Source organism: Amblyomma americanum, chromosome 1 (genome assembly GCF_052857255.1).
Source record: "Amblyomma americanum isolate KBUSLIRL-KWMA chromosome 1, ASM5285725v1, whole genome shotgun sequence".
Lineage (NCBI taxonomy): Eukaryota > Metazoa > Arthropoda > Arachnida > Ixodida > Ixodidae > Amblyomma > Amblyomma americanum.
The window spans coordinates 555866612-555894569 of record NC_135497.1 but is presented as its reverse complement, the minus strand read 5'-3'; the positions used below and the strand labels follow the sequence as shown (position 1 = coordinate 555894569).

The window sequence follows — 27958 nt, the reverse complement described above, 5'->3', positions numbered from 1 at the left end:
TCGTCCATAGCGGTGGACGTAGCTCGTCCTGTAATACCGCAAGTGTGACGTAGAACATCATCTAAAGGCGAGGGCGGAAATTGTGCGAGAGCCCTCTTATGCTACCTATGGCATCAAGACTGCCAGAACCGAGACCCCCGTTACACTATTAGCAGACAAGGCAAAGGAAATGAGTGGCTCGTTTGACAAATATATTAAGGAAGCCAACATTCACCGAAACCAAGGTGCATAATGAAATGTTTTCTATTTTTTTATATTTCTAATGCCAATCAGTTGGTTTAAAGAAAATTACTTATAAACGAGCAGAAAAAAACAACCATGCCGCCGGTGGGATCCGAACCCACGACCTCCGAATATCACGTCCGCTGCTCTCACCAACTGAGCTACGGCGACGGCTGTCCAATCTGCTGCTTTCGTGTGTAGTTATGTTTTGCGTGTAAGCGAGCCTTGAGAGGGTTCACCAGCGCCACCCTCGTCCATAGCGGTGGACGTAGCTTGTCCTGTAATACCGCAAGTGTGACGTAGAACATCATCTAACGGCGAGGGCGGAAACTGTGCGAGAGCCCTCTTATGCTACCTATGGCATCAAGACTGCCGGAACCGAGACCCCCGTTACACTATTAGCAGACAAGGCAAAGGAAATGAGTGGCTCGTTTGACAAACATATTAAGGAAGCCAACAGTCACCGAAACCAAGGTGCATAGGGGAATGCTTTCTTTTTTTAATTTGTAATGCCAATAAATTGGTTTAAAGAAAATTCTTATAAACCAGCAGAAAAAACAACCATGCCGCCGGTGGTATCCGAACCCACGACCTCCGAATATCGCGTCCGCTGCTCTTACCAACTGAGCTACAGAAACGGCTTCCAATCTGCTGCTTTCGTGGGTGTTTATGTTTTGCGTGTAAGCGAACATTGAGAGTGTTCACCAGCGCCACCCCCGTCCATAGCGGTGGACGTAGCACGTCTTGTAATACCGCGAATGTGATTTAGAATGTTATCTAACGGCGAGGGTACAAACTGTGCGAGAGCCCTCTTATGCTACCTATGGCATCAAGACTGCCAGAACCGAGACCCCCGATAAGCTATTAGCAGACAAGGCAAATGAAATGAGGGGCTTGTTCGACAAACATATTAAGAAAGCCAACAGTCATCGAAACCAAGGAGCATAAGGGAATGTTTTCTTTTTTTGAATTTCTAATGCCAATCAATTGGTTTATTGAAAATTCCTATAAACCAGCAGAAAAAATAACCATGCCGCCGGTGGCATCTGAACCCTCGACCTCCGAATATCGCGTCTGCTGCTCTTACCATCTGAGTTACGGCAACGGCTGTCCAATCTGCTGCTTTCGTGGGTATTTATGTTTTGCGTGTAAGCGAACCTTGAGAGTGTTCACCAGCGCCACCCTTGTCCATAGCGGTGGACGTTGCACGTCCTGTTATACCGCAAGTGTGACGTAGAACGTCATCTAACGGCGAGGGCGGAAACTGTGCGAGAGCCCTCTTATGCTACCTATTGCATCAAGACTGCCAGAACCGAGACCCTCGTTAAGCTATTAGCAGACAAGGCAAATGAAATGAGGGGCTCGTTTGACAAAACTATTAAGGAAGCCAACAGTCACCGAAACCAAGGTGCATCGGGGAGTTTTCTATTTTTTTAATTTCTAATGCCAATGGATTGGTTTAAAAAAATTACTTATATGCGAGCAGAAAAAAACAACCATGCCGCTGGTGGGATCCGAACCCACGACATCCGAATATCGCGTCCGGTGCTCTTACCAACTGAGCTACGGCGTCGGCTGTCCAATCTGCTGCTTTCGTGGGTATTTACGTTTTGCGTGTAAGCGAACCTTGAGAGTGTTCACCAGCGCCACCCTCGTCCATAGCGGTGGACGTAGCACGTCCTGTAATACCGCAAGCGTGATGTAGAACGTCATCTAACGGCGAGGGCGGAAACTGCGAGAGCCCTCTTATACTACGTATAGCATCAAGACTGCCAGAAATGAGACCCCCGTTAAGTTATTAGCAGTCAAGGCAAATGAAATGAGGGGCTGGTTTGACAAACATATTAAGCAAGCCAACAGTCACCGAAACCAAGGTGCATAGGGGAATGTTTTCTTTTTTTAATTTCTAAAGCCAATACATTGGTTTAAAGAAAATTCTTATAAACCAGAAGAAAAACAACCATGCCGCCGGTGGGATCCGAACCGACGACCTCCGAATATCGCGTCCGTTGCTCTTACCATCCGAGCTACGGAAACGGCTGTCCAATCTGCTGCTTTCGTGGGTGTTTATGTTTTGCGTGTTAGCGAACCTTGATAGTGTTCACCAGCGCCACCCTCGTCGATAGCGGTGGACGTAGCTCGTCCTGTAATAACGCAAGTGTGACGTAGAACGTCATCTAACGGCGAGGGCGGAAACTGTGCGAGATCCCTCTTATGCTACCTATGGCATCAAGACTGCCAGAACCGAGACACCCGTTCAGCTATTAGCAGAAAAGGCAAATGAAATGAGGGGCTCGTTTGACAAACATATTAAGGATGCCAACAGTCACCGAAACCAAGGTGCATCGGGGAGTTCTCTATTTTTTTAATTTCTAATGCCAATGGATTGGTTTAAAAAAATTACTTATAAGCGAGCAGAAAAAAACAACCATGCCGCCGGTGGGATCCGAACCCACGACATCCGAATATCGCGTCCGGTGCTCTTACCAACTCAGCTACGGCGTCGGCTGTCCAATCTGCTGCTTTCGTGGGTATTTACGTTTTGCGTGTAAGCGAACCTTGAGAGTGTTCACCAGCGCCACCCTCGTCCATAGCGGTGGACGTAGCACGTCCTGTAATACCGCAAGCGTGATGTAGAACGTCATCTAACGGCGAGGGCGGAAACTGCGAGAGCCCTCTTATACTACGTATAGCATCAAGACTGCCAGAAATGAGACCCCCGTTAAGCTATTAGCAGTCAAGGCAAATGAAATGAGGGGCTGGTTTGACAAACATATTAAGCAAGCCAACAGTCACCGAAACCAAGGTGCATAGGGGAATGTTTTCTTTTTTAATTTCTAAAGCCAATACATTGGTTTAAAGAAAATTCTTATAAACCAGAAGAAAAACAACCATGCCGCCGGTGGGATCCGAACCGACGACCTCCGAATATCGCGTCCGTTGCTCTTACCATCCGAGCTACGGAAACGGCTGTCCAATCTGCTGCTTTCGTGGGTGTTTATGTTTTGCGTGTTAGCGAACCTTGATAGTGTTCACCAGCGCCACCCTCGTCCATAGCGGTGGACGTAGCTCGTCCTGTAATACCGCAAGTGTGACGCAGAACGTCATCTAACGGCGAGGGCGGAAACTGTGCGAGATCCCTCTTATGCTACCTATGGCATCAAGACTGCCAGAACCGAGACCCCCGTTACACTATAAGCCGACAAGGCAAATGAAATGAGTGGCTTGTTTGACAAACATATTAAGGAAGCCAACAGTCACCGAAACCAAGGTGCATAGAGAAATGATTTCTATTTTTTTATATTTCTAATGCCAATCAATTGGTTTAAAGAAAATTCTTATTAACCAGTAGAAAAAACAACCATGCCGCCAGTAGAATCCGAACACACGACCTCCGAATATCACGTCCGCTGCTCTCACCAACTGAGCTACGGCGACAACTGTCCAATCTGCTGCTTTCGTGTGTAGTTAAGTCTTGCGTGTAAGCGAACCTTGAGAGTGTTCACCAGCGCCACCCTCGTCCATAGCGGTGGACGTAGCACGTCCTGTAATACCACAAGTGTGATTTAGAACGTTATCTAAATGTGAGGGATGAAACTGTGGGAGAGCCCATTTATGCTGCCTTTGGCATCAAGACTGCCAGGCCCGAGACCCCCGTTAAGCTATTAGAAGACAAGGCAAATGAAATGAGGGGCTCGTTTGACAAACATATTAAGGAAGCCAAAAGTCACCGAAACCAAGGTGCATCGGGGAGTTTTTTATTTTTTAATTTCTAATGCCAATGAATTGGTTTAAAGAAAATTACTTATATGCGAGCAGAAAAAACAACCATGCCGCCGGTGGGATCCGAACCCACGACATCCGAATATCGCGTCTGGTGCTCTTACCAACTGAGCTACGGCGACGGCTGTCCAATCTGCTGCTTTCGTGGGTATTTACGTTTTGCGTGTAAGCGAACCTTGAGAGTGTTCACCAGCGCCACCCTCGTCCATAGCGGTGGACGTAGCACGTCCTGTAATACCACAAGTGTGATGTAGAACGTCAACTAACGGCGAGGGCGGAAACTGTGCGAGAGCCCTCTTATGCTACCTTTGGCATCAAGACTGCCAGACCCGAGACCCCCGTTAAGCTATTAGAAGACAAGGCAAATGACATGAGGGGCTCGTTTCACAAACATATTAAGGAAGCCAACAGTCACCGAAACCAAGGTGCATAGGGGAATGCTTTCTTTTTTTAATTTCTAATGCGAATCAATTGGTTTAAAGAAAATTCTTATAAACCAGCAGAAAAAACAACCATGGCGCCGGTTGGATCCGAACTAACGACCTCTGAATATCGCGTCCGCTGCTCTTACCAACTGAGCTATGGAAACGGCTGTCCAATCTGCTGCTTTCGTAGGTGTTTATGTTTTGCGTGTAAGCGAACCTTGAGAGTGTTCACCAGCGCCACCCTCGTCCATAGCGGTGGACGTAGCACGTCCTGTAATACCGCAAGTGTGATTTAGAACGTTATCTAAAGGCGAGGGCGGAAACTGTGCGAGAGCCCTGCTATGCTACCTCTGGCATCAAGACTGCCAGACCCGAGACCCCCGTTAAGCTATTAGCAGACAAGGCAAATGAAATGACGGGCTCGTTTGTCAAACATATTAAGAAAGCCAACAGTCGCCGAAACCAATTTGCATAGGGAAATGTTTTCGATTTTTTTAATTACTAATGCCAATCAATTGATTTAAAGAAAATTACTTATCAACCAGCAGAAATACAACTATGCCGCCGGTGGGATTCGAACCCACGACCTCCGAATATCACGTCCGCTGCTCCCACCAACTGAGCTACGGCGACGGCTGTCCAATCTGCTGCTTTAGTGTGTAGTTAAGTTTTGCGTGTAAGCGAACCTTGAGAGTGTTCACCAGCGCCACCCTCGTCCATAGCGGTGGACGTAGCACGTCCCGTAATACCGCAAGTGTGATTTAGAACGTTATCTAAATGTGAGGACAGAAACTGTGGGAGAGCCCATTTATGCTGCCTTTGGCATCAAGACTGCCAGGCCCGAGACCCCCGTTAAGCTATTAGAAGACAAGGCAAATGAAATGAGGGGCTCGTTTGACAAACATATTAAGGAAGCCAAAAGTCACCGAAACCAAGGTGCATCGGGGAGTTTTTTATTTTTTTAATTTCTAATGCCAATGAATTGGTTTAAAGAAAATTACTTATATGCGAGCAGAAAAAACAACCATGCCGCCGGTGGGATCCGAACCCACGACATCCGAATATCGCGTCTGGTGCTCTTACCAACTGAGCTACGGCGACGGCTGTCCAATCTGCTGCTTTCGTGGGTATTTACGTTTTGCGTGTAAGCGAACCTTGAGAGTGTTCACCAGCGCCACCCTCGTCCATAGCGGTGGACGTAGCACGTCCTGTAATACCACAAGTGTGACGTAGAACGTCATCTAACGGCGAGGGCGGAAACTGTGCGAGAGCCCTCTTATGCTACCTATGGCATCAAGACTGCAAGAACTGAGACCCCCGATAAGCTATTAGCAGACAAGGCAAATGAAATGAGGGGCTTGTTCGACAAACATATTAAGAAAGCCAACAGTCATCGAAACCAAGGAGCATAAGGGAATGTTTTTTTTTGAATTTCTAATGCCACTCAATTGGTTTATTGAAAATTCTTATAAACCAGCAGAAAAAATAACCATGCCGCCGGTGGCATCTGAACCCTCGACCTCTGAATATCGCGTCTGCTGCTCTTACCATCTGAGCTACGGCAACGGCTGTCCAATCTGCTGCTTTCGTGGGTATTTATGTTTTGCGTGTAAGCGAACCTTGAGAGTGTTCACCAGCGCCACCCTTGTCCATAGCGGTGGACGTAGCACGTCCTGTAATACCACAAGTGTGACGTAGAACGTCAACTAACGGCGAGGGCGGAAACTGTGCGAGAGCCCTCTAATGCTACCTATGGCATCAAGACTGCAAGAACTGAGACCCCCGATAAGCTATTAGCAGACAAGGCAAATGAAATGAGGGGCTTGTTCGACAAACATATTAAGAAAGCCAACAGTCATCGAAACCAAGGAGCATAAGGGAATGTTTTTTTTTGAATTTCTAATGCCACTCAATTGGTTTATTGAAAATTCTTATAAACCAGCAGAAAAAATAACCATGCCGCCGGTGGCATCTGAACCCTCGACCTCCGAATATCGCGTCTGCTGCTCTTACCATCTGAGCTACGGCAACGGCTGTCCAATCTGCTGCTTTCGTGGGTATTTATGTTTTGCGTGTAAGCGAACCTTGAGAGTGTTCACCAGCGCCACCCTTGTCCATAGCGGTGGACGTAGCACGTCCTGTAATACCACAAGTGTGACGTAGAACGTCATCTAACGGCGAGGGCGGAAACTGTGCGAGAGCCCTCTTATGCTACCTATGGCATCAAGACTGCAAGAACTGAGACCCCCGATAAGCTATTAGCAGACAAGGCAAATGAAATGAGGGGCTTGTTCGACAAACATATTAAGAAAGCCAACAGTCATCGAAACCAAGGAGCATAAGGGAATGTTTTTTTTTTGAATTTCTAATGCCACTCAATTGGTTTATTGAAAATTCTTATAAACCAGCAGAAAAAATAACCATGCCGCCGGTGGCATCTGAACCCTCGACCTCCGAATATCGCGTCTGCTGCTCTTACCATCTGAGCTACGGCAACGGCTGTCCAATCTGCTGCTTTCGTGGGTATTTATGTTTTGCGTGTAAGCGAACCTTGAGAGTGTTCACCAGCGCCACCCTCGTCCATAGCGGTGGACGTAGCACGTCCTGTAATACCACAAGTGTGACGTAGAACGTCAACTAACGGCGAGGGCGGAAACTGTGCGAGAGCCCTCTAATGCTACCTATGGCATCAAGACTGCAAGAACTGAGACCCCCGATAAGCTATTAGCAGACAAGGCAAATGAAATGAGGGGCTTGTTCGACAAACATATTAAGAAAGCCAACAGTCATCGAAACCAAGGAGCATAAGGGAATGTTTTTTTTTGAATTTCTAATGCCACTCAATTGGTTTATTGAAAATTCTTATAAACCAGCAGAAAAAATAACCATGCCGCCGGTGGCATCTGAACCCTCGACCTCCGAATATCGCGTCTGCTGCTCTTACCATCTGAGCTACGGCAACGGCTGTCCAATCTGCTGCTTTCGTGGGTATTTATGTTTTGCGTGTAAGCGAACCTTGAGAGTGTTCACCAGCGCCACCCTTGTCCATAGCGGTGGACGTAGCACGTCCTGTAATACCACAAGTGTGACGTAGAACGTCAACTAACGGCGAGGGCGGAAACTGTGCGAGAGCCCTCTAATGCTACCTATGGCATCAAGACTGCAAGAACTGAGACCCCCGATAAGCTATTAGCAGACAAGGCAAATGAAATGAGGGGCTTGTTCGACAAACATATTAAGAAAGCCAACAGTCATCGAAACCAAGGAGCATAAGGGAATGTTTTTTTTTGAATTTCTAATGCCACTCAATTGGTTTATTGAAAATTCTTATAAACCAGCAGAAAAAATAACCATGCCGCCGGTGGCATCTGAACCCTCGACCTCCGAATATCGCGTCTGCTGCTCTTACCATCTGAGCTACGGCAACGGCTGTCCAATCTGCTGCTTTCGTGGGTATTTATGTTTTGCGTGTAAGCGAACCTTGAGAGTGTTCACCAGCGCCACCCTTGTCCATAGCGGTGGACGTAGCACGTCCTGTAATACCACAAGTGTGACGTAGAACGTCATCTAACGGCGAGGGCGGAAACTGTGCGAGAGCCCTCTTATGCTACCTATGGCATCAAGACTGCAAGAACTGAGACCCCCGATAAGCTATTAGCAGACAAGGCAAATGAAATGAGGGGCTTGTTCGACAAACATATTAAGAAAGCCAACAGTCATCGAAACCAAGGAGCATAAGGGAATGTTTTTTTTTTGAATTTCTAATGCCACTCAATTGGTTTATTGAAAATTCTTATAAACCAGCAGAAAAAATAACCATGCCGCCGGTGGCATCTGAACCCTCGACCTCCGAATATCGCGTCTGCTGCTCTTACCATCTGAGCTACGGCAACGGCTGTCCAATCTGCTGCTTTCGTGGGTATTTATGTTTTGCGTGTAAGCGAACCTTGAGAGTGTTCACCAGCGCCACCCTCGTCCATAGCGGTGGACGTTGCACGTCCTGTTATACCGCAAGTGTGACGTAGAACGTCATCTAACGGCGAGGGCGGAAACTGTGCGAGAGCCCTCTTATGCTACCTATTGCATCAAGACTGCCAGAACCGAGACCCTCGTTAAGCTATTAGCAGTCAAGGCAAATGAAATGAGGGGCTGGTTTGACAAACATATTAAGCAAGCCAACAGTCACCGAAACCAAGGTGCATAGGGGAATGTTTTCTTTTTTTAATTTCTAAAGCCAATACATTGGTTTAAAGAAAATTCTTATAAACCAGAAGAAAAACAACCATGCCGCCGGTGGGATCCGAACCAACGACCTCCGAATATCGCGTCCGTTGCTCTTACCATCCGAGCTACGGAAACGGCTGTCCAATCTGCTGCTTTCGTGGGTGTTTATGTTTTGCGTGTTAGCGAACCTTGATAGTGTTCACGAGCGCCACCCTCGTCCATAGCGGTGGACGTAGCTCGTCCTGTAATACCGCAAGTGTGACGTAGAACGTCATCTAACGGCGAGGGCGGAAACTGTGCGAGATCCCTCTTATGCTACCTATGGCATCAAGACTGCCAGAACCGAGACCCCCGTTACACTATAAGCAGACAAGGCAAATGAAATGAGTGGCTCGTTTGACAAACATATTAAGGAAGCCAGTCACCGAAACCAAGGTGCATAGGGGAATGTTTTCTATTTTTTTAAATTGCTAATGCCGATCAATTGGTTTAAAGAAAATTACATATAAACGAGCAGAAAAAACAACCATGCCGCCAGTAGAATCCGAACACACGACCTCCGAATATCACGTCCGCTGCTCTCACCAACTGAGCTACGGCGACGGCTGTCCAATCTGCTGCTTTCGTGTGTAGTTAAGTCTTGCGTGTAAGCGAACCTTGAGAGTGTTCACCAGCGCCACCCTCGTCCATAGCGGTGGACGTAGCACGTCCTGTAATACCGCAAGTGTGATTTAGAGCGTTATCTAAATGTGAGGGCAGAAACTGTGGGAGAGCCCATTTATGCTACCTTTGGCATCAAGACTGCCAGACCCGAGACCCCCGTTAAGCTATTAGAAGACAAGGCAAATGAAATGAGGGGCTCGTTTCACAAACATATTAAGGAAGCCAACAGTCACCGAAACCAAGGTGCATAGGGGAATGCTTTCTTTTTTTAATTTCTAATGCCAATCAATTGGTTTAAAGAAAATTCTTATAAACAAGCAGAAAAAACAACCATGGCGCCGGTTGGATCCGAACCCACGACCTCTGAATATCGCGTCCGCTGCTCTTACCAACTGAGCTATGGAAACGGCTGTCCAATCTGCTGCTTTCGTAGGTGTTTATGTTTTGCGTGTAAGCGAACCTTGAGAGTGTTCACCAGCGCCACCCTCGTCCATAGCGGTGGACGTAGCACGTCCTGTAATACCGCAAGTGTGATTTAGAACGTTATCTAAAGGCGAGGGCGGAAACTGTGCGAGAGCCCTGCTATGCTACCTCTGGCATCAAGACTGCCAGACCCGAGACCCCCGTTAAGCTATTAGCAGACAAGGCAAATGAAATGAGGGGCTCGTTTGTCAAACATATTAAGAAAGCCAACAGTCGCCGAAACCAATTTGCATAGGGAAATGTTTTCGATTTTTTTAATTACTAATGCCAATCAATTGATTTAAAGAAAATTACTTATCAACCAGCAGAAATACAACCATGCCGCCGGTGGGATTCGAACCCACGACCTCCGAATATCACGTCCGCTGCTCCCACCAACTGAGCTACGGCGACGGCTGTCCAATCTGCTGCTTTAGTGTGTAGTTAAGTTTTGCGTGTAAGCGAACCTTGAGAGTGTTCACCAGCGCCACCCTCATCCATAGCGGTGGACGTAGCACGTCCCGTAATACCGCAAGTGTGATTTAGAACGTTATCTAAATGTGAGGGCAGAAACTGTGGGAGAGCCCATTTATGCTGCCTTTGGCATCAAGACTGCCAGACCCGAGACCCCCGTTAAGCTATTAGAAGACAAGGCAAATGAAATGAGGGGCTCGTTTGACAAACATATTAAGGAAGCCAAAAGTCACCGAAACCAAGGTGCATAGGGGAATGCTTTCTTTTTTTAATTTCTAATGCCAATCAATTGGTTTAAAGAAAATTCTTATAAACCAGCAGAAAAAACAACCATGCCGCCGGTGGTATCCGAACCCACGACCTCCGAATATCGCGTCCGCTGCTCTTACCAACCGAACTACGGAAACGGCTGTCCAATCTGCTGCTTCCTTGGTGTTTATGTTTTGCGTGTAAACGAACATTGAGAGTGTTCACCAGCGCCACCCTCGTCCATAGCCGTGGACGTAGCTCGTCCTGTAATATCGCAAGTGTGACTTAGAACGTCAGCTAACGGCGAGGGCGGAAACTGTGCGAGAGCCCTCTTATGCTAACTATGGCATCAAGACTGCCAGAACCGAGACGCCCGTTACACATTTAGCAGACTAGGCAAATGAAATGAGTGTCTCGTTTGACAAACATATTAAGGAAGCCAACAGTCACCGAAACCAAGGTGCATAGGGGAATGGTTTCTATTTTTTTTAATTACTAATGCCAATCAATTGGTTTAAAGAAAATTACTTATCAACCAGCAGAAAAACAACCATGCCGCCGGTGGGATCCGAACCCACGACCTCCAAATATCACGTCCGGTGCTCTTACCAACTGAGCTACGGCGACGGCTGTCCAATCTGCTGCTTTCGTGTGTAGTTAAGATTTGCGCGTAAGCGAACCTTGAGAGTGTTCACCAGCGCCACCCTCGTCCATTGCGGTGGACGTAGCACGTCCTGTAATACCGCAAGCGTGACGTAGAGCGTCATCCAACGGCGAGGGCGGAAACTGCGAGAGCCCTCTTATACTACCTATAGCATCAAGACTGCCAGAACCGAGACCCCCGTTACACTATTAGCAGACAAGGCAAATGAAATGAGTGGCTCGTTTGACAAACATATTAAGGAAGCCAACAGTCACCGAAACCAAAGTGCATAAAGAAATGATTTCTATTTTTTTATATTTCTAATGCCAATCAATTGGTTATAAGAAAATTACTTATAAACGAGCAGAAAAAACAACCATGCCGCCGGTGGGATCCGAACCCACGACCTCCGAATATCACGTCCGCTGCTCCCCCCAACTGAGCTACGGCGACGGCTGTACAATCTGCTGCTTTCGTGTGTAGTTAAGATTTGCGTGTAAGCGAAACGTGAGAGTGTTCACAAGCGCCACCCTCGTCCATAGCGGTGGACGCAGCACGTCCCGTAATACCGCAAGTGTGATTTAGAACGTTATCTAAATGTGAGGGCAGAAACTGTGGGAGAGCCCATTTGTGCTGCCTTTGGTATCAAGACTGCCAGACCCGAGACCCCGTTAAGCTATTAGAAGACAAGGCAAATGAAATGAGGGGCTCGTTTGACAAACATATTAAGGAAGCCAAAAGTCACCGAAACGAAGGTGCATAGGGGAATGCTTTCTTTTTTTAATTTTTAATGCCAATCAATTGGTTAAAAAAAAATTCTTATAAACCAGCAGAAAAACAACCATGCCGCCGGTGGTATCCGAGCCCACGACCTCCGAATATCGCGTCCGCTGCTCTTACCAACCGAGCTACGGAAAAGGCTGTCCAAACTGCTGCTTTCGTGGGTGTTTATGTTTTGCGTGTAAGCGAACATTGAGAGTGTTCACCAGCGTCACCCTCGTCCATAGCGGTGGACGTAGCTCGTCCTGTTATACCGCAAGTGTGACTTAGAACGTCAGCTAACGGCGAGGGCGGAAACTGTGCGAGAGCCCTCTTATGCTAACTATGGCATCAAGACTGCCAGAACCGAGACCCGAGTTACACTATTAGCAGACTAGGCAAATGAAATGAGTGTCTCGTTTGACAAACATATTAAGGAAGCCAACAGTCACCGAAACCAAGGTGCATAGAGAAATGATTTCTATTTTTTATATTTCTAATGCCAATGAATTGGTTATAAGAAAATTACTTATAAACGAGCAGAAAAAAACTACCATGCCGCCGGTGGGATCCGAACCCACGACCTCCGAATATCACGTCCGCTGCGGTCACCAACTGAGCTACGGCGACGGCTGTCCAATCTGCTGCTTTCGTGTGTAGTTAAGTTTTGCGTGTAAGCGAACCTTGAGAGTGTTCACCAGCGCCACCCTCGTCCATAGCGGTGGACGTAGCTCGTCCTGTAATACCGCAAGTGTGACGTAGAACATCATCTAACGGCGAGGGCGGAAACTGTGCGAGAGCCCTCTTATGCTACCTATTGCATCAAGACTGCCAGAACCGAGACCCCCGTTACACTATAAGCAGACAAGGCAAATGAAATGAGTGGCTCGTTTGACAAACATATTAAGGAAGCCAACAGTCACCGAAACCAAGGTGCATAGAGAAATGATTTCTATTTTTTTATATTTCTAATGCCAATCAATTGGTTATAAGAAAATTACTTATAAACGAGTAGAAAAAACAACCATGCCGCCAGTAGGATCCGAACACACGACCTCCGAATATCACGTCCGCTGCTCTCACCAACTGAGCTACGGCGACGGCTGTCCAATCTGCTGCTTTCGTGTGTAGTTAAGTCTTGCGTGCAAGCGAACCTTGAGAGTGTTCACCAGCGCCACCCTCGTCCATAGCGGTGGACGTAGCACGTCCTGTAATACCGCAAGTGTGATTTAGAACGTTATCTAAATGTGAGGGCAGAAACTGTGGGAGAGCCCATTTATGCTACCTTTGGCATCAAGACTGCCAGACCCGAGACCCCCGTTAAGCTATTAGAAGACAAGGCAAATGAAATGAGGGGCTCGTTTCACAAACATATTAAGGAAGCCAACAGTCACCGAAACCAAGGTGCATAGGGGAATGCTTTCTTTTTTTAATTTCTAATGCCAATCAATTGGTTTAAAGAAAATTCTTATAAACCAGCAGAAAAAACAACCATGGCGCCGGTGGGATCCGAACCCACGACCTCTGAATATCGCGTCCGCTGCTCTTACCAACTGAGCTATGGAAACGGCTGTCCAATCTGCTGCTTTCGTAGGTGTTTATGTTTTGCGTGTAAGCGAACCTTGAGAGTGTTCACCAGCGCCACCCTCGTCCATAGCGGTGGACGTAGCACGTCCTGTAATACCGCAAGTGTGATTTAGAACGTCATCTAAAGGCGACGGCGGAAACTTTGCAAGAGCCCTCTTATGCTACCTATGGCATCAAGACTGCCAGACCCGAGACCCCCGTTAAGCTATTAGCAGACAAGGCAAATGAAATGAGGGGCTCATTTGACAAACATATTAAGGAAGCCAACAGTCACCGAAACCATGGTGCATAGGGGAGTTTTCTAATTTTTAATTTGTAATGCCAATCAATTGGTTTAAAGAAAATTACATATAAACGAGCAGAAAAAACCACCATGCCGCCGGTGGGATCCGAACCCACCACCTCCGAATATCACGTCCGGTGCTCTTACCAACTGAGCTACGGCGACGGCTGTCCAATCTGCTGCTTTCGTGGGTATTTACGTTTTGCCTTTAAGCGAACCTTGAGAGTGTTCACCAGCGCCACCCTCGTCCATAGCGGTGGACGTAGCACGTCCTGTAATATCGCAAGTGTGATTTAGAACGTTATCTAAAGGCGAGGGCGGAAACTGTGCGAGAGCCCTGCTATGCTACCTCTGGCATCAAGACTGCCAGACCCGAGACCGCCGTTCAGCTATTAGCAGACAAGGCAAATGAAATGAGGGGCTCGTTTGACAAACATATTAAGGAAGCCAACAGTCACCGAAACCAAGGTGCATCGGGGAGTTTTCTATTTTTTTAATTTCTAATGCCAATGGATTGGTTTATAGAAAATTACTTATATGCGAGCAGAAAAAACAACCATGCCGCCGGTGGGATCCGAGCCCACGACCTCCGAATATCACGTCCGCTGCTCCCACCAACTGAGCTACGGCAACGGCTGTCCAATCTGCTGCTTTAGTGTGTAGTTAAGTTTTGCGTGTAAGCGAACCTTGAGAGTGTTCACCAGCGCCACCCTCGTCCATAGCGGTGGACGTAGCACGTCCCGTAATACCGCAAGTGTGATTTAGAACGTTATCTAAATGTGAGGGCAGAAACTGTGGGAGAGCCCATTTATGCTGCCTTTGGCATCAAGACTGCCAGACCCGAGACCCCCGTTAAGCTATTAGAAGACAAGGGAAATGAAATGAGGGGCTCGTTTGACAAACATATTAAGGAAGCCAAAAGTCACCGAAACCAAGGTGCATAGGGGAATGCTTTCTGTTTTTAATTTCTAATGCCAATCAATTCGTTTAAAGAAAATTCATATAAACCAGCAGAAAAAACGACCATGCCGCCGGTGGCATCCGAACCCTCGACCTCTGAATATCGCGTCCGCTGCTCTTAACAACTGAGCTACGGTAACGGCTGTCGAATCTGCTGCTTTCGTGAGTATTGATGTTTTGCGTGTAAGCGAACCTTGATTGTGTTCACCAGCGCCACCCTCGTCCATAGCGGTGGACGTAGCAGGTCCTGTAATACCACAAGTGTGATGTAGAACGTCAACTAATGGCGAGGGCGGAAACTGTGCGAGAGCCCTCTAATGCTACCTATGGCATCAAGACTGCCAGAACCGAGACACCCGATAAGCTATTAGCAGACAAGGCAAATGAAATGAGGGGTTTGTTCGACAAACACATTAAGAAAGCCAACAGTCATCGAAACCTAGGAGCATAAGGGAATGTTTTTTTTTAAATTTCTAATGCCAATCAATTGGTTTATTCAAAATTCTTATAAACCAGCAGAAAACATAATCATGCCGCCGGTGGGATCTGAACCATCGACTTGCGAATATCGCGTCTGCTGCTCTTACCATCTGAGCTACGGCAACGGTTGTCCAATCTGCTGCTTTCGTGGGTATTTATGTTTTGCGTGTAAGCGAACCTTGAGAGTGTTCACCAGCGCCACCCTTGTCCATAGCGGTGGACGTTGCACGTCCTGTAATACCGCAAGTGTGACGTAGAACGTCATCTAACGGCGAGGGCGGAAACTGTGCGAGAGCCCTCTTATGCTACCTATTGCATCAAGACTGCCAGAACCAAGACCCCCATTAAGCTATTAGCAGACAAGGCAAATGAAATGAGGGGCTCGTTTGATAAACATATTAAGGAAGCCAACAGTCACCGAAATCGAAGTGCATAGGGGAATGTTTTCTTTTTTTAATTTCTAAAGCCAATACATTGGTTTCAAGAAAATTCTTATAAACCAGAAGAAAAACAACCATGCCGCTGGTGGGATCCGAACCAACGACCTCCGAATATCGCGTCCGTTGCTCTTACCATCTGAGCTACGGAAACGGCTGTCCAAACTGCTGCTTTCGTGGGTGTTTATGTTTTGCGTGTAAGCGAGCCTTGATAGTGTTCACCAGCGCCACCCTCATCCATAGCGGTGGACGTAGCTCGTCCTGTAATACCGCAAGTGTGACGTAGAACGTCATCTAACGGCGAGGGCGGAAACTGTGCAAGAGCCCTCTTATGCTACCTATGGCATCAAGACTGCCAGAACCGAGACCCCCGTTACACTATTAGCAGACAAGGCAAATGAAATGAGTGGCTCGTTTGACAAACATATTTAGGAAGCCAACAGTCACCGAAACCAAGGTGCATAGAGAAATGATTTCTATTTGTTTATATTTCTAATGCCAATCAATTGGTTATAAGAAAATTACTTATAAACGAGCAGAAAAAACAACCATGCCGCCGGTGGGATCCGAACCCACAACCTCCGAATATCTCGTCCGCTGCTCTCACCAACTGAGCTACGGCGACGGCTGTCCAATCTGCTACTTTCGTGTGTAGTTAAGTCTTGCGTGTAAGCGAACCTTGAGAGTTTTCACCAGCGCCACCCTCGTCCATAGCGGTGGACGTAGCACGTCCTGTAATACCGCAAGTGTGATTTAGAACGTTATTTAAATGTGAGGGCAGAAACTGTGGGAGAGCCCATTTATGCTACCTTTGGCATCAAGACTGCCAGACCCGAGACAACCGTTAAGCTATAGAAGACAAGGCAAATAAAATGAGGGGCTCGTTTGACAAACATATTAAGGAAGCCAACAGTCACCGAAACCAAGGTGCATAGGGGAATGCTTTCTTTTTTTTTCATTTCTAATGCCAATCAATTGGTTTAAAGAAAAATCTTATAAACCAGCAGAAAAAACAACCATGGCGCCGGTGGGATCTGAACCCACGACCTCCGAATATCGCGTCCGCTGCTCTTACCAACTGAGCTATGGAAACGGCTGTCCAATCTGCTGCTTTCGTGGGTGTTTATGTTTTGCGTGTAAGCGAACCTTGAGAGTGTTCACCAGCGCCACACTTGTCCATAGCGGTGGACGTAGCACGTCCTGTAATACCGCAAGTGTGATTTAGAACGTTATCTAAAGGCGAGGGCGGAAACTGTGCGAGAGCCCTCTTATGCTACCTATGGCATCAAGACTGCCAGACCCGAGACCCCCGTTAAGCTATTAGCAGACAAGGCAAATGAAATGAGGGGCTGGTTTTACAAACATATTAAGGAAGCCAACAGTCACCGAAAGCAAGGTGCATAGGGGAATGTTTTCTTTTTTAATTTCTAAAGCCAATCAATTGGTTTAAAGAAAATTCTTATAAACCAGCAGAAAAAAAACCATGCCGCCGGTGAGATCCGAACCCACGACCTCCGAATATCGCGTCCGGTGCTCTTACCAACTGAGCTACGGTGACGGCAGTCCAATGTGAGCTTTTGTGGGTATTTATGTTTTGCGTGTAAAGGAACCTTGAGAGTGTTCACCAGTGCCACCCTAGTTCATAGCGGTGGACCTAGCACGTCCTGTAATAACGCAAGTGTGACGTGGAACTTCATCTAAGGGCGAGTTCGGAAACTGTGCGAGAGCCCTCTTATGCTACCTATAGCATCAAGAATGCCAGAACCCAGACCCCCGTTACGCTGTTAGCAGACAAGGCAGATGAAATGAGGGGCTCGTTTCACAAACATATTAAGTAAGCCAACAGCCGCCGAAGCAAAGGTGCATAGGGGAATGTTTTCTTTTTTTTTTAAATTTCTAATGCCAATATATTGGTTTAAAGAATATTACTTATAAACCAGCAGAAAAAACCATGCCGCCGGTGGGATCAGGACCCACGACCTCCGAATATCGCGTCCGGTGCTCCTACCAACTGAGCTACGGCGACGGCTGTCCAATCTGCTGCTTTCTTGGGTATATATGTTTTGCATGTAAGCGAACCTTGAGAGTGTTCGCCAGCGCCAACCTCGTCCATAGCGTTGGACGTAGCACGTCCTGTAATACCGCAAGTGTGACGTAAAACTTCATCTAAGGGCGAGGGCGGAAACTGTGTGAGAGCCCTCTTATGCTACCTGTAGCATCAAGAATGCCAGAACCCAGACCCCCGTTACGCTATTAGCAGACAAGGCAAATGAAATGAGGGGCTCGTTGGACAAACATATTAAGGAAGCTAACAATCACCGAAACGAAGGTGCATAGTGGAATGTTTTCTTTTTTTATTTCTAATGCCAATCAATTGGTATAAAGAAAATTCATATAAACCTACAGAAAAAACAAGCATGCCGCCGGTGGCATCAGAGCCCTCGACATCCGAATATCACGTCCCCTGCTCTTACCAACTGAGCTATGGCAACGGCTGTCCAATCTGCTGCTTTCGTGGGTATTTATGTTATGTGCGTAAGCGAACCTGGAGAGTGTTCACCAGCGCCACCCTCGTCCATAGCGGTGGACGAAGGACGTCCTGTAATACCGCAAGTGTGACGTAGAACGTCAGGTAATGGCGAGGGCGGCAACTGTGCGAGAGCCCTCTTATGCTACCGGTGGCATCAAGACTGCCAGAACCGAGACCCCCGTTACACTATTAGCAGACAAGGCAAATGAAATGAGTGGCTCGTTTGACAAACATATTAAGGAAGCCAACAGTCACCGAAACCAAGGTGCATAGAGAAATGATTTCTATTTGTTTATATTTCTAATGCCAATCAATTGGTTATAAGAAAATTACTTATAAACGAGCAGAAAAAACAACCATGCCGCCGGTGGGATCCGAACCCACAACCTCCGAATATCACGTCCGCTGCTCTCACCAACTGAGCTACGGCGACGGCTGTCCAATCTGCTACTTTCGTGTGTAGTTAAGTCTTGCGTGTAAGCGAACCTTGAGAGTTTTCACCAGCGCCACCCTCGTCCATAGCGGTGGACGTAGCACGTCCTGTAATACCGCAAGTGTGATTTAGAACGTTATTTAAATGTGAGGGCAGAAACTGTGGGAGAGCCCATTTATGCTACCTTTGGCATCAAGACTGCCAGACCCGAGACAACCGTTAAGCTATAGAAGACAAGGCAAATAAAATGAGGGGCTCGTTTGACAAACATATTAAGGAAGCCAACAGTCACCGAAACCAAGGTGCATAGGGGAATGCTTTCTTTTTTTTCATTTCTAATGCCAATCAATTGGTTTAAAGAAAAATCTTATAAACCAGCAGAAAAAACAACCATGGCGCCGGTGGGATCCAAACCCACGACCTCCGAATATCGCGTCCGCTGCTCTTACCAACTGAGCTATGGAAACGGCTGTCCAATCTGCTGCTTTCGTGGGTGTTTATGTTTTGCGTGTAAGCGAACCTTGAGAGTGTTCACCAGCGCCACCCTTGTCCATAGCGGTGGACGTAGCACGTCCTGTAATACCGCAAGTGTGATTTAGAACGTTATCTAAAGGCGAGGGCGGAAACTGTGCGAGAGCCCTCTTATGCTACCTATGGCATCAAGACTGCCAGACCCGAGACCCCCGTTAAGCTATTAGCAGACAAGGCAAATGAAATGAGGGGCTGGTTTTACAAACATATTAAGGAAGCCAACAGTCACCGAAAGCAAGGTGCATAGGGGAATGTTTTCTTTTTTAATTTCTAAAGCCAATCAATTGGTTTAAAGAAAATTCTTATAAACCAGCAGAAAAAAAACCATGCCGCCGGTGAGATCCGAACCCACGACCTCCGAATATCGCGTCCGGTGCTCTTACCAACTGAGCTACGGTGACGGCAGTCCAATGTGAGCTTTTGTGGGTATTTATGTTTTGCGTGTAAAGGAACCTTGAGAGTGTTCACCAGTGCCACCCTAGTTCATAGCGGTGGACCTAGCACGTCCTGTAATAACGCAAGTGTGACGTGGAACTTCATCTAAGGGCGAGTTCGGAAACTGTGCGAGAGCCCTCTTATGCTACCTATAGCATCAAGAATGCCAGAACCCAGACCCCCGTTACGCTGTTAGCAGACAAGGCAGATGAAATGAGGGGCTCGTTTCACAAACATATTAAGTAAGCCAACAGCCGCCGAAGCAAAGGTGCATAGGGGAATGTTTTCTTTTTTTTTTAAATTTCTAATGCCAATATATTGGTTTAAAGAATATTACTTATAAACCAGCAGAAAAAACCATGCCGCCGGTGGGATCAGGACCCACGACCTCCGAATATCGCGTCCGGTGCTCCTACCAACTGAGCTACGGCGACGGCTGTCCAATCTGCTGCTTTCGTGGGTATTTATGTTATGTGCGTAAGCGAACCTGGAGAGTGTTCACCAGCGCCACCCTCGTCCATAGCGGTGGACGAAGGACGTCCTGTAATACCGCAAGTGTGACGTAGAACGTCAGGTAATGGCGAGGGCGGCAACTGTGCGAGAGCCCTCTTATGCTACCGGTGGCATCAAGACTGCCAGAACCGAGACCCCCGTTGCGCTATTAGCATACAAGGCAAATGAAATGAGGGGCTCGTTTGACAAACATATTAGGGAGCAAACAGCTACCGAAACCAAGGTGCATAGGGGAAAGTTTTCTATTTTTTAATTTCTAATGCCAATCGATCGGTTTATAGAAAATTACTTATAAGCGAGCAGAAAAAACAACCATGCCGCCGGTGGGATCCGAGCCCACAACCTCCGAATATCACGTCCGCTGCTCTCACCAACTGAGCTACGGCGATGGCTGTCCAATCTGCTGCTTTCGTGGGTATTTATGTTTTGCGTGTAAGCGAACCTTGAGAGCGTTCACCAGCGCCACCCTCGTCCATAGCGGTGGACGTAGCACGCCCTGTAATACCGAAAGTGTGACATAGAACGTCATCTAAGGGCGAGGGCGGAAACTGTCCGAGAGCCCTCTTATGCTACCTGTGGCATCAAGACTACCAGAACCGAGACCCCCGTTGCGCTATTAGCATACAAGGCAAATGAAATGAGGGGCACGTTTGACATACATATTAAGGAAGCCAACAGTTACCGAAACCAGGGTGCATAGAGGAATTTTTTCTATTTTTAAAAATTTCTAATGCCAATAGATTGGTTTAAAGAAAATTACATATTAACCAGCAGAAAAAACCAACCATGCCGACGGTGGGATCCGAACCCACGACCTCTGAATATCGCGTCCGGTGCTCTTATCATCTGAGCTACGGCGACGGCTGTCCAATCTGCTGCTTTCGTGGGTATTTATGTTTTGCGTGTAAGCGAACCTTGAGAGCGTTCACCAGCGCCACCCTCATCCATAGCGGTGGACGTAGCACGTCCTGTATTACCGCAAGTGTGACGTAGAACGTCACCTAACGGCGAGGACGGAAACTCTGCGAGATCCCTCTTATGCTACCTATGGCATCAAGACTGCCAGAACTGAGACCCCCTTACGTTATTAGCAAACAAGGCAAATGAAATTAGGGGCTCGTTTGAAAAACATATTAGGGAGCCAACAACCACCGAAACCTAGGTGCATAGGGGAATGATTAATATTTTTTTAATTTCTAATGCCAATCAATTGGTTTGAAGAAAATTCATATAAACCAGCAGAAAAAACAACCATGACGCCGGTGGCGTCCGAACGGTCTACTTCCGAATATCGCGTCCGCTGCTCTTACCAACTGAGCTACGGCAACGGCTGTCCAATCTGCTGCTTTCGTGGGTATTTATTGTTTGCGTGTATGAGAACCTTGAGAGTGTACACCAGCGCCACCCTCGTCCATAGCGGTGGACGTAGCACGTCCTCTAATACCGCAAGAGTGACGTTGAACGTCATCTAACGGCGAGGGCGGAAACTGTGCGAGAGCCCTCTTATGCTACCTATGGCATCAAGACTGCTAGAACCGAGACCTCCGTTAAGCTATTAGCAGAAAAGGCAAATGAAATGAGGGGCTCGTTTGACAAACATATTGATAAAGCCAACAGTCATCGAAGCCAATGTGCATAGGGGAATGTTTTCTTTTTTTTTGAATTTCTAATGCGAATCGATTAGATTATTGAAAATTCTTTTAAACCAGCAGAAGAAACGACCATGTCGCCGGTGGCGTCCGAACCCTCGACCTCCGAATATCGCGTCCGGTGCTCTTACTAACTGAGCCACGGCGACGGCTGCCCAATCTGCTGCTTTCGTGGGTATTTATGTTTTGCGTGTAAGCGAACCTTGAGAGTGTTTACCAGCGCCACCCTCGTCCATAGCGGTGGACGTAGCACGTCCTGTAATACCGCAAGTGTGATTTAGAACGTCATCTAACGGCGAGGGCGGAAACTGTGCGAGAGCCTTCTCACGCTACCTATGGCATCAAGACTGCCAGACCCGAGACCACCGTTAAGCTATTAGCTGACAAGGCAAATGAAATGAGGGGCTCGTTTGACAAACATATTAAGGAAGCCAACAGTCACCGAAACCAAGGTGCATTGGAGGATGTTTTCTTTTTTTTAAAATTTCTAATGCCAATCATTTGGTTTAAAGAAAATTACTTATGAACCAGCAGAAAAAACAACCGTGCCGCCGGTGGTATCCGAACCCACGACCTCCGAATATCGCGTCCGGTGCTCTTACCAACTGAGCTACAGCCACGGCTGTCCAATCTGCTGTTTTCGTGCGTATTTATGTTTTGCATGTAAGAAAACCTTGAGAGTGTTCACCAGCGCCACTCAAGTCCATAGCGGTGGACGTAGGACGTCCTGTAATACCGCAAGTTTGACGTAGAACGTCATCTAACTGCGAGGGCGGAAACTGTGCGAGAGCCCTCTTATGCGCCCTATAGCATCAAGACTGCCATACCGAGACCCCGTTAAGCTATTAGCAGACAAGGCAAATGAAATGAGGGGCTCGTTTCACAAACATATTAAGGAACCCAACAGTCACCGAAACAAAGATGCATAGGGGAATGTTTGTTATTTTTTAATTTCAAATGAAAATCAATTGGTTTAAAGAAAATTACTTATAAACCAACAGGAAAAACCATGCCGCCGGTGGGATCCGGACCCACGACCTCCGAATATGGCGTCCGGTGCTCTTACCAACTGAGCTACGGGGACCGCTGTCCAATCTGCTGCTTTCTTGGGTATATGTGTTTTGCGTGTAAGCGAACCTTGAGAGTGTTCACCAGCGCCACCCTCGTCCATAGCGGTGGACATAGCACGTTCTGTAATAACGCAAGTGTGACGTAGAAGGTCATCTAAAGGCAAAGGCGGAAACTGCAAGAGCCCTATTTATTCGACCTATGGCATCAAGCCTGCCAGAACCAAGACCCCCGTAAAGCTATTAGCAGACAAGGCTAATGAAATGAGGTGCTCGTTGGACAAACATATTAAGGACGCCAACAATCACCGAAACCAAGGTGCATAGTGTAATGTTTTCTTTTTTTATTTCTAATGCCAATCAATTGGTATAAAGAAAATTCATATAAACCAGCAGAAAAAACAACCATGACGCCGGTGGCGTCCGAACGGTCTACCTCCGAATATCGCGTCCGCTGCTCTTACCAACTGAGCTACGGCAACGGCTGTCCAGTCTGCTGCTTTCGTGGGTATTTATTGTTTGCGTGTAAGAGAACCATGAGAGTGTTCACCAGCGCCACCCTCGTCCATAGCGGTGGACGTAGCACGTCCTGTAATACCGCAAGCGTGACGTTGAACGTCATCTAACGGCGAGGGCGGAAACTGTGCGAGAGCCCTCTTATGCTACCTATTTCATCAAGACTGCTATAACCGAGACCTCCGTTAAGCTATTAGCAGAAAAGGCAAATGAAATGAGGGGCTGGTTTGACAAACATATTAAGGAAGCCAACAATCACCGAAACCAACGTGCATAGTGTAATGTTTTCTTTTTTATTTCTAATGCCAATCTATTGGTATAAAGAAAATTCATATATACCAGCAGAAAAACAATCATGCCGTAGGTGGCATCAGAACCCTCGACCTCCGAATATCGCGTCCGCTGCTCCTACCAACTGAGCTACGGCAACGGCTGTCCAATCTGCTGCTTTCGTGAGTATTTATATTTTGCGTGTAAGCGAACCTTGATAGTGTTGACCAGCGCCACCCTCGTACATAGCGGTGGACCTAGCACGTCCTGTAATACCGCAAGTGTGACGTAGAACGTCATCTAACGGCGAGGGCGGAAACTGTGCGAGAGCCCTCTTATGCTACCTATGGCATCAAGACTGCCGGAACCGAGACCCAGGTTAAGCTATTAGCTGACAAGGCAAATGAAATGAGGGGCTCGTTTGACAAACATATTAAGAAAGCCAACAGTCACCGAAACCAAGGTGCATTGGAGGATGTTTTCTATTTTTTTAAATTTTTAATGCCAATCCTTTGGTTTAAAGAAAATTACTTATGAACCAGCAGAAAAAACAACCATGCCGCCGGTGGTATCCGAACCCACGACCTCCGAATATCGCGTCCGGTGCTCTTACCAACTGACCTACGGCGACGGCTGTCAAATCTGCTGCTTTCGTGGGTATTTATTTTTTGCGTGTAAGCGAACCTTGAGAGCGTTCACCAGCGCCACCCTCGTCCATAGCGGTGGACGTAGCACGTCCTATAATACCGCAAGTGTGACGTAGAACTTCATCTAACGGCGAGGGCGGAAACTGTGCGAGAGCCCTCTTATGCTACCTGTGGCATCAAGACTGCCAGAACCGAGACCCCCGTTACGCTATTAGCATGCAAGGCAAATGAATTGAGGGCCTCGTTTGACAAACATATTAAGGAAGCCAACAGTGACCGAAACAAAGATCCATAGAGAAATGTTTTCTTTTTTTAAATTTCTAATGCCAATCAATTGGTTTAAACAAAATTACTTATAAACCAGCAGGAAAAACCATGCCGCCGGTGGGATCCGGACCCACGACCTCCGAAAATCGCGTCCGGTGCTCTTACCAACTGAGCTACGGCGACGGCTGTCCAATCTGCTGCTTTCTTGGGTATATATGTTTTGCGTGTTAGCGAACCTTGAGAGTGTTCACCAGTGCCACCCTCGTCCATAGCGGTGGACGTAGCACGTCCTATAATACCGTAAGTGTGAAGTAGAACGTCATCTAACGGCGAGGGCGGAAACTGTGCGATAGCCTTCTTATGCTACCTATGGCATCAAGACAGCCAGAACCGAGACCCGCGTTAAGCTATTAGCAGACACGGCAAATGAAATGAGGGGCTCGTTGGACAAACATATTATGGAAGACAACAATCACCGAAACCAAGGTTCATAGTGTAATGTTTTCTTTTTTTATTTCTAATGCCAATCGACTGGTATAATGAAAATTCATATATACCAGCAGAAAAACAACCATGCCTTCGGTGGCATCAGAACCTTCGACCTCCGAATATAGCGTCCGCTGCTCTTACCAACTGAGCTACAGCAACGGCGGTCCAATCTGCTGCTTTCGTGGGTATTTATATTTTGCGTGTAAGCAAACCTTGAGAGTTGACCAGCGCCACCCTCTTACATAGCGGTGGACGTAGCACGTCCTGTAATGCCGCAAGTGTGATTTCATTTTCCTTGTCTGCTAATAGTGTAACGGGGGTCTCGGTTCTGGCAGTCTTCATGCCATAGGTAGCATAAGAGGGCTCTCGCACAGTTTCCGCCCGCGCCGTTAGATGACGTTCTACGTCACACTTGCGGTATTACAGGACTTGCTACGTCCACCGCTATGGACGAGAGTGGCGCTGGTGAGCACTCTCAAGGTTCGCTTACACGCAAAACTTAATACCCACGAAAGCAGCAGATTGGGCAGCCGTCGCCGTAGCTCAGTTGGTAAGAGCACCGGACGCGATATTCGGAGGTCGTGGGTTCGGATCCCACCGGCGGCATGGTTGTTTTTTCTGCTCGTTTATAACTAATTTTCTTTAAACCAATTGATCGTCATTAGAAATTTAAAAAAATAGAAAACATAACCTTATGCACCTTGGTTTCGGTGACTGTTGGCTTCCTTAATATGTTTTTCACACGAGCCCCTCATTTCATTTGCCTTGTATGCTAATAACATAACGAGGGTCTCGGTTCTGGCAGTCTTGATGCCATAGGTAGGATAAGAGGGCTCTCGCACAGTTTTCGCCCTCGCCATTAGATGACGTTCTACGTCACACTTGCGGTATTACAGGACGTGCTACGTCCACCGCTATGGACGAGGGTGGCGCTGGTGAACACTCTCAAGGTTCGCTTACACGGAAAACATAAACACCCACGAAAGCAGTAGATTGGACACCCGTCGCCGTAGCTCAGTTGGTAAGAGCACCGGACGCAATATTCGGAGGTCGTGGGTTCGGATCCCACCGGCGGCATGGTTGTTTTTTCTGCTCGTTTATATGTAATTTTCTTTAAGCCAATTGATCGGCATTAGAAATTTTAAAAAATAGAAAACATTCCCCTATGCATCTTGGTTTCGGTGACTGTTGGCTTCCTTAATATGTTAGTCAAACGAGCCCCTCATTTCATTTGCCTTGTCTGCTAATAGCGTAACGGGGGTCTCGGTTCTTGCAGACTTGATGCTATAGGTAGCATAAGATGGCTCTCGCAGAGTTTCCGCCCTCGCCGTTAGATGAAGTTCCACGTGACACTTGCGGTATTACAGGACGTGCTACGTCCACCGCTCTGGACGAGGGTGGCGCTGGTGAACACTCTCAAGGTTCGCTTACACGCAAAACATAAATACACACGAAAGGAGCAGATTGGACAGCCGTCGCCGTAGCTCAGTTGGTAAGAGCACCGGACGCGATATTTGGAGATCGTTGGTTCGGATCCCACTGGCGGCATGGTTGTTTTTTCTGCTCGTTTATATGTAATTTTCTTTAAACCAATTGATCGGCATTAGAAATTTAAAAAAATAGAAAACATTCCCCTATGCATCTTGGTTTCGGTGACTGTTGGCTTCCTTGATATGTTTGTCACACGAGCCCCTCATTTCATTTGCCGTGTATGCTAATACCATAACGAGGGTCTCGGTTCTGGCAGTCTTGATGCCATAGGTAGCATAAGAGGGCTCTCGCACAGTTTCCGCCCTCGCCGTTAGATGAAGTTTCACGTCACACTTGCGGTATTACAGGACGTGCTACGTGCACCGCTATGGACGAGGGTGGCGCTGGTGAACACTCGCAAGGTTCGCTTACACGCAAAACATAAATACCAATGAAAGCAGTAGATTGGACCCCCGTCGCCGTAGCTCAGTTGGTAAGAGCAACGGACGCAATATTCGGAGGTCGCGGATTCGGATCCCACTGGCGGCATGGTTGTTTTTTCTGCTCGTTTATAAGTAATTTTCTTTAAACCAATTGTTCGGCATTAGAAATTTAAAAAAATAGAAAACATTCAACTATGCATCTTGGTTTCGGTTACTGTTGGCTTCCTTAATATGTTAGTCAAACGAGCCCCTCATTTCATTTGCCTTGTCTGCAAATAGCGTAACGTAGGTCTCGGTTCTGGCAGTCTTGATGCTATAGGTAGCATAAGAGGGCTCTCGCACAGTTTCTACCCTCGCCGTTAGATGAAGTTCCACGTCACACTTGCGGTATTACAAGACGTGCTACGTCCACCGCTCTGTACGAGGGTGGCGCTGGTGAACACTCTCAAGGTTCGCTTACACGCAAAACATAAATACACACGAAAGCAGCAGATTGGACAGCCGTCGCTGTAGCTCAGTTGGTAAGAGCACCGGACGCGATATTTGGAGGTCGTAGGTTCGGATCCCAAAGCGGCATGGTTGTTTTATCTGCTTGTTGATAAGTAATTTTCTTTAAACCAATTGATCGTCATTAGAAATTTAAAAAAATAGAAAACATTCCCTTATGCACCTTGGTTTCGGTGACTGTTGGCTTCCTTAATATGTTTGTCACACGAGCCCCTCATTTCATTTGCCTTGTATGCTAATAACATAACAAGGGTCTCGGTTCTGGCAGTCTTGATGCCATAGGTAGGATAAGAGGGCTCTCGCACAGTTTTCGCCCTCGCCATTAGATGACGTTCTACGTCACACTTGCGGTATTACAGGACGTGCTACGTCCACCGCTATGGACGAGGGTTGCGCTGGTGAACACTCTCAAGGTTCGCTTACACGCAAAACATAAACACCCACGAAAGCAGTAGATTGGACACCCGTCGCCGTAGCTCAGTTGGTAAGAGCACCGGACGCAATATTCGGAGGTCGTGGGTTCGGATCCCACCGGCGGCA

General features: G+C 47.2%; 4 non-coding genes across 4 annotated transcripts; 2 read left to right on the top strand and 2 right to left on the bottom strand.

The window, feature by feature from the left end:
- Positions 1–11055: 11055 nt before the first annotated feature.
- Positions 11056–11129, bottom strand: TRNAS-UGA (transfer RNA serine (anticodon UGA)). The gene has a single exon. It is a non-coding gene; the product is annotated as a tRNA-Ser (tRNA).
- Positions 11130–13865: 2736 nt separating this feature from the next.
- TRNAS-UGA (transfer RNA serine (anticodon UGA)) lies at positions 13866–13939 on the bottom strand. The gene has a single exon. It is a non-coding gene; the product is annotated as a tRNA-Ser (tRNA).
- A 12062-nt stretch (positions 13940–26001) lies between these two features.
- Positions 26002–26075, top strand: TRNAL-CAA (transfer RNA leucine (anticodon CAA)). The gene has a single exon. It is a non-coding gene; the product is annotated as a tRNA-Leu (tRNA).
- Positions 26076–27884: 1809 nt separating this feature from the next.
- On the top strand, positions 27885–27958 carry TRNAL-CAA (transfer RNA leucine (anticodon CAA)). The gene has a single exon. It is a non-coding gene; the product is annotated as a tRNA-Leu (tRNA).